At 42.6% G+C, this 7,516-nt stretch overlaps 1 long non-coding RNA gene across 1 annotated transcript; it reads left to right on the top strand.

Moving 5' to 3' along the window:
- Positions 1-1,064: 1,064 nt before the first annotated feature.
- Positions 1,065-6,863, top strand: LOC129784145 (uncharacterized). The gene is made up of 4 exons (XR_008746575.1): positions 1,065-1,155; positions 4,629-4,866; positions 5,708-5,852; positions 6,828-6,863. It is a non-coding gene; the product is annotated as an uncharacterized LOC129784145 (long non-coding RNA).
- The last annotated feature ends 653 nt before the right edge of the window (positions 6,864-7,516 follow it).

Below are 7,516 nucleotides of genomic sequence, written 5' to 3'. Positions count from 1 at the left end.
TGTGTGAGGCCACGTGACACCAGCCCCCCGGTTCCCGTGAGAGTTGCCCCCCTGAACGCAAAGTGCCAGGGCCGGGAAGGCTGGGCTGGGGCTGTGTGGGCGTTTGTGTCAGTCCGTGAGTGACCTCTCCCTGCCCCTCGCCTTCCCAGCCCGGCCTGAAACGGGTTTTGCTCGTCTGTTGCGCGCTGTAAAAACCGCTGGGTGCTGGGGGAGCGGGGAAGCAATGGCAGCTGCTCTCATGTAACCCACCCGCTGTCACCCTGGGATGTGCCATGTTATGTCAGCGTCACTCCAGTCTGTGAGCAGCAGCTGAAATACCGATAGAGAAGGGAGAAGAAACCCAGGGTGTAACTCTTCTGGAGAGCAGCCGATAGCACTTGCGCTCTGTTTGTCTTGTTCCATGTCAGTAATACATTTATATAACTTTTCGTAGTGATTTTTTTTTTTCTTTTCTACAAGATCACTTCTACAGGATCCGTACCGCAATGTCTGGAAGTACAATTCAGTTTTCCAGCAACATCAGTGGGTCTTCTGCTCAGGCATCTATTGTCAGGGCAGCAGTTTGACTGAAATACTCTGTCTAGATCCATGTCTAGAGACACATCTGTGTCGTGCAAGGAATAAAGCTGGGGTCTTGAAGATTTCAAGCCTGTGACTTTGTTGTTCGTGATTTTCTGTGCACAACACACAGGGAAACGGAAATTGCTGGAGGAATACTGTGTGGCGCACTGTGTGTCAGAGGTACAGAGGTGTATACCTACGTATGAGAGAGAGAGAGGTTGTGCATGTTTAAGAAACAGGAATGGCCTATTTGTGACCATATATAGTGATTTTCAGCCAATTTCCCGTATACGTTAAAAGGTATAATACCCTGGAAGAAAGGATTTCACACAGATGCATATTCAGTCTGTATTATGATAATTTTCTCTCTAGGAGTGCACAAATTTGAGGGGATGTTTTATTTTGTTAAGATTTTTGTCACAAGTAGGATGATTCAAGATGCACTCTAGGTGTAAATAAGTAGTATTAAGTCATGCTGGTTATAAAAATGTGTGGTTTTTCACTGCACGTGAGAACTCGGGATCTACCTTTCATACGTCATCATCAGCTGAGAAAGAAGACGTGAAGGATGCCATTGAATATTATGGGGTGTGGGTGTGTAAACCCAAGTATTTTGGATTACAGCCTGATTCAGTAAGTTGTACTATACACTAAGGTAAAGAAAACTTACCAGTCAGTGAATAATGCTGAAGGGAGAGTCCTGTAGGTGAAGGCTGTATCCCAGTCTGAAGTAAAGTTGGATACAGTCTTCTTACGGTGGGGTAAAATCCTTGTCACTATGCCAGATGCTTGCTGTTACACTGATTTGTTTTCAGTTGGTTTGCTTAAATTTTGAGCGGTGTTTTTCCTCTTGTGCACTGCTGAGAAACAGTGCGGGCAAATGCGGGTTTTTTTGCCTGTGCAAAACGCACGTTCAAGTGAAGAGGGAGATTTGTCTATAATACGCTGATCTGATTGATTAAACATGCCGGTCTTCCTCTTTGTAAGACAAAGATCAAAGAGAACGCCTTGAAATGTGGTGACCTTTCTGATGCTGCCCCGGCCTCTGCAAAATACGCTCTTGTTTGGCCACGTGAAGTGTTTGAAAAGGGTTTTCTCAGAGGGTATCCTAGAGGGGAATAAGGCAGGTGTCCTGCTTGTGGCGGGCGTGCGGGGCAGGGCTGCACAGAGGGGTCTGGCGTCCTCTGGAACACCCGAAGGGACAGCGTAGCAAATGATTTCCACCCCACAGCCGGGCATCGCGAGAGAGGGACGTGCCTAATTCTAGCAGGCAAAGCGCAGGACTTATTAAGCCTGTTGCAAGGTGGTAGTAGTTGGCCAGTGAGCTTGGGAAGGGGGAGGGTGAGACAGGTGGTGTCTGGCTGAGGTGCTCCTTCCCTCTTGTGAGCAGAGGGGTCTTTGCCGCGGGAGAACAGGGCCTGGCTGACAAGAGGGGAGCGCGAGGAGCGTGAGGGTCTCAGCCCGCTGGGACACCAGGGCTGCAGGCCCTGTTCAGAAGGCACCACGAGCCGAGGAGGCGTGTGGGGAGGGAGCGTGTGGGCAGGACTGTGACACGGGGCAGAAGCAGTCGGAGCTGTTGAGAAACAGCGTGGGGACAGGGGCTTGAGGGGGCTGGGTAGGGTTAAGGCATGGTGCGGTTTTCCTGCAAGCTTGGGTTCCTGATTCCTGGGGTGAGGGCAGGAGCAGGCAGGTTTCCCTAATAAATCCTTTCCTTTGCACCTTGGAATGGAATTTATTATTTCTGAAGCTTGGGTGAAGAAATAATCCTCCCTTAGCCAGTTCTCTGTGTGGTGAACGGTAAAAAGCTTGTCACGTTCGTTCCCCTTGGGTTAGCTTAGACGGCCGGGGACTGTAAAATGCCAGACAGTAGAGCGCGATGGAGTAGAGGGAGGAGGGTGGGTGAGAAAAATGTTGGCAGTCTTAATGAAAAATGGTATTAAAGCAATAAAGCGTGAAAAATAAACATGCTCTGTGACAAATGCTGGCAGTTACAGAAAGCGAGCAGGCGAGAAGGTAAAAGCAACCCTAATGCCTAGGCAAATCTAACCCAAGAAACTGTTGTTTCCGAGTCCTTCTCTTGTTAAGAAGATGGTGACGCAGTGAACCTTTCATTTAGTATCCCTTGATTTTTATTATAAAAATGGCTTTCAAAATGCCTTATTTCTATTATAGGATGAGTTTGCAACAGGAATTGCATAGATTAACTGTATTGTTTTTTCTTGATAATCTTTCTGTCTGTAGCTGTTTACTTAAGGATAAATATATTTTAGAAACTACCAACTTGATAGAAAAAAACAGCACATGAAAATCCCACTGATAAGGCAGCAATTTTACATCGGAAAATGAGGAATTGCACAGTGCTGACAAGCAGTTACGTTCAAAACCTTGGGAAGAAAGGTATGCAAGAATGTGGGTTGAAAATGAGAAAAGGGAGTTGAAAACAAGTTTTCAAAATGTTACAGCAGAACTAAAGCAGCTGTTTGGTGAAATTAATGAAGCTGGGAAAACTACTTCCCCTGTGGAAGAAGTGTCAGAAGATGGCTTCAGCGATGAATTGAAGAGTTCTCATGTTGTTTCATCTCATGCAACAGAGTCAAGTAACAACTTAGAAAGTAAAGGTGAATTTGGAGATATTAAACTTATGCTAGGTGGGAAAGTACCCAAAATGGAAACTGTAATCCGAGTCTTGGTGTCCTTTCTGATCAAGATAACTGAAATGCAAACACGGAAGATACCTGGAGTACGGATGAAGAAGATTGCACAAATAATATCAATGATACAAAGGTGCCTCTAGCAAATGGAGAGAGAGAAAAAAAAAGCCTCTTATGGAAATGGAAGAGAATGAAGATGGAAGTAGCAGAAATGCAGTGGGAGGTTGTGAATACTTCCTGAGATACAGCTTAAAACCCAAGTCTTTTGGATGACGTTTCTAATATGATTCCTAAAATAAGACCAGTTTCTACACGTGATGAAAATGCACTTTTTGTAACAGAGAGGGAACCTGGAAAAGACTCTGGATTTAGTGACGATTTTCCCAGGGACTGCTTTATCGACAACAAAATAGGAGAAACAGAAATGGAAAGTCTTTTTGCAAATGCTCAGCAATCATGTGCCATGCTGAAAAGGAATCTTGATGAAGAACTAAAACAAGATACGGGAAGATTTAAGGGTAAGGTAGGAATGCTGCAAATAGTAGTCCTGGCTTTGGAGAAAGAGAAGGTACAGCTGCCAAAAGAGGTAGTTCACCTGCTACTCCTTTATTCTTTAATCTCGCTCCGGATCAATGGTCCTGTTCACTTCAGCTATTTGTCACGAAGGGAAGATGCTTCCTACAAATTGGGTTGTGTTCTAATGGAAATAGGTGACTGGTGAATAAAGAGGGCAGTGGAGAGTTGTCTTTTTCCCCATTTTTGGAAAACGGAATGCATTATTGTTCCAGTTTAACAGCAGGTGGCACTCGGTTCCAGTGCAAGTAGTTATCACTTCATTGCCATAAACAGAAATCCATATAAATATGTCGGTTCTGATTCTGAATCAAAGAATGAAAATAGCTTCTGAACAGGGTCTTGACTATTAATTCATGTGCTGTGATATCTGCATGGTGTGTCTTCATTGTCTTTTGTGAAAATTCCTCTTTCCTGTGAAACCATTTGTGTTTGTGGGTTTGGGATCTTTTTTTTCTTTCCTCCCCTTGTTCAGGGAGCAGTAGCCCAGCACAGTTCCACTTGATTTTTTTCTGGTGGTGTTACAACTAACGCTGCAGTCCTTCTAACTGTCCATCTGTAATGCTTTCACTTTTTTGTTGTTCATGTTTTAAGATACACTATTGTTTTCTTTCTAAGGGCTGTATTTTTGTTATGTCTTTCATGATGAGTGAATTTGAAGAACTCTCAATGACATAATACACTTTGTGGTGTAATTTTGTGAAAATGCTTCTCTATGGATTAAAAAAAAGATTTCATTTTGTATTATTTCAAAGGTAAACCTGAATCAATCCATCTTGGATGTGGTGTTTCTGTCTTCTAGAAATACTAAGAAATACACGAAGCTTAACTTTGTTTTTATAGGTTGAGAAGAAAAAAGCAAAGAAAGATGTTCAAGAGCACAGGCGGTGGCAAAACAGGAATGTCTGGATAAATTAAATACACCACCAGGCAACATGACTAATTGGCAAATGAAGCAAAAGATTACTCTAAGGAAGAACGCCTGTTTGAAAATGGAGAATGAAAACACTATAGAAGAAAAAAACAAAAAGAGTTTTTCATCTGGGGAGAGCTCAAAATTGATTAAAATGCCAATGAAAGGGTAAGCTAAGGAAATAATCTCTAATTCTTATTTGTAGTGCTATGTAAGTGTCTTAGGTTTTCTAATACTGTAGTAGTTGAAGTAGTTTCCCCAGGGGTGAAAGCCCTAGTGAGTAGTCCACTGCTTCTCAAAAAGCGAAGAAAATTTCTTTTTAGAAAACACGAAGCTCACGATGGAGGTTCAATTTTATTGCCTGCTCTAAAAAAAGAAAAGTGGACAAAAAAAGAAAACAAACCCCACCCAAATTCCTGTGATTTACATGTTAATACTGAGGCAAAATGCATCTTCAAAACCAGAAAGAAAAGCAGACTGGAAAAAGCAGTTACTTTTGTAGGAAACGGCCACCTAGAAAAGAAAAGTAGGAAACTGGGGTTTGCTACTACTCCCTTTTCTAGGTGATTTTAGTGATCTCCGTGCAGTTGGTGTTTTCATTAAGTTAATATGCCCTTTGTCAGGAGAAGATGATATTACCGAACCGGTCTCAAAAGTCTAAAGCAGGCACACATATTTTTATGTAAACCTAAGCAGGAGTTTTTTCCTGTCTGTCCTTCAAGGAATCTCTGCTCTAGATGCTTTCTGTACCGTGGCTATTTGGATATAGTCCAGCTTAACCTGGATCTAGCTCAGATTCCATGTGTCCCCCTCACTCCTAGGGGCAGGTTTTTTAAGCACTTGGGTATCTTCCATGATCTTTGCAGTCAAGTCTGTGGTTTTATCATAGATATTTGTCGTCTCAGTTGTTTCTGGACATCATCTTAAGTATGTCTGTTTCACAGAAATACTTTTTGCAAACCTACTCACTCGGTGATTTTTTTCTTTCTTTCCGTGTAATGCACTAAAGTTGCCCTGAATGCCAAAGGTGCAAAGGAAAGTAAAAGACAGCCTTCAAAGCAGAAGGCTCATCAGCAGATGAGCTCTTCCAGTGGCAATCATGGTCAAGTACCGGACGATAGCACTTCCAGTGAAACGTCTCAGGATGAAGGAAGGTATGCATATAAGGAATGTTGAAAATAAAACTTACTGATAAAAACTGACCTGAGAGCTGGAGGCAAGTTTGGGGTTTTTGTTGTATTTGGGGTTTTTTGGCAAATCTGATGCATATGAAGATTCTTATTCTTTCGCGTGACCACACTACCTGATGCGCTTTGTGTTGACACACATTTCTTTTTTGTTTAGAGTGCCTTGAACATGCTGGCCAAGTCAACAACGAGGTCACGTGCACAAATTCTGATTAATTACATGAGTGTGTGCACAGGCGTAGAAGTATTACATGTGTTTAAAAAGGGCGAGGAGAGACTTACAGAAAAGCAAAATTCCTCTTTCACTGCAGGTATCTCAGGATTTTTTGCCCTGCTCCCCGCTCCACCTTTTCTCTTGCAGCTGCGTACCCTCCTGACTTCTTGCCCACCCTGAACTTACCTGTGTGGGTTGTGGCAAAGTGAGAAAGAGAAGTTGTTGACACTGTTCAGCACTAGCTAAAAATCTGGTGTGTTATCACCGCTGTTTTGGTCAGAAATCTAACACACAGCGCTGTGTGGGCTGCTGTGAAGAAAATAAACTGCATCCCAGCCAGACGCAGGACACCAGAGAATCCAAAATTACAGTTCTTTGACCTGTAGGAGAAGGATTCTCAGTACTGAAGAGAGCTAAACCCCTGGTATTAAACAGGGAATGCACGTAACCGTATAGCTACATGTCTGTAGCTGTAAGATTTCTGTCACTTTGTGTGAAGCTGAGAGAATAGTTATTTCAACTACTTGCTTAATATCTTGCAGGAAAAATAGCCTTCCAATAGACATAATGGTAGACAGTAACTGTTTCAGTCTTCAACTACATCTAACAAAGTTGTTATACTAGATTTTAGTTTAATTCATTTCTGCAGTGAAGTTTTCAAAGCAACTGTAGTGTTATTCATAATCAATGTAAGCATTTCAGTACTGAAATATATTTCTGTTTTCTAGACCTGCAGCAACAACCGGGAGTGAAAAGAACAAGGTACTGTAAAACTGGTTTCTTGATAAACGGTTTCTATCAGTTTTTAATCACTTAAATGGGAACTGTGTTTATGTTGTTGTGATAAAGAACTTAGTCCCAAAATAGGATTGCAATCAAAGTTTGCAATTTATTAAGCAAATAGAGGCAAGCAAACAGCGCTGGGTGCGTCGGGAGCCTCCGCTCCACCAAGACGCGCGCTGTACAAAGTTTATTTTTGGTTTATGTTTCCTAAACTAAGACATATTCCTAGCTATTTCTAAGAAAGGGTCGGTTTATGTAAATGGGTCCTTGGAACAGGCGTGTACTTCGTGGCGCATGCTCTTTCTATCTCCGAGGGTCTTCTTAACCCCTGTCTGGCGGTCGGTGGATGAAGTCAGCAGTCTTCCTCGGCTCACCCTTAGGATGACCCTAGATTTTACGCATGCGCCCTGTAAACTTCTCTTACTTAACACTCTGCTGTTAGCAGCTCAGCCTGCATATCAGGGTGTGTAACCAGATGTCCTTTTTAAGATACAGAAATGAGGTATGTAGCCAGATGTTCTTTGCAAGATACAGGAACTATAGACATTGATCACTCTGTTTTTCTTAAGCGTGTGGTTATACAAGGGTATGTAAGAGAGAAGGTTACATTTCATCCTGCAGTCCTAGCATTGTT

Source organism: Falco peregrinus, chromosome 3, assembly GCF_023634155.1.
Source record: "Falco peregrinus isolate bFalPer1 chromosome 3, bFalPer1.pri, whole genome shotgun sequence".
Taxonomy (NCBI): domain Eukaryota; kingdom Metazoa; phylum Chordata; class Aves; order Falconiformes; family Falconidae; genus Falco; species Falco peregrinus.
Note: the sequence above shows the minus strand (reverse complement) of the source record. Positions and strands in the feature narration are given on the sequence as shown.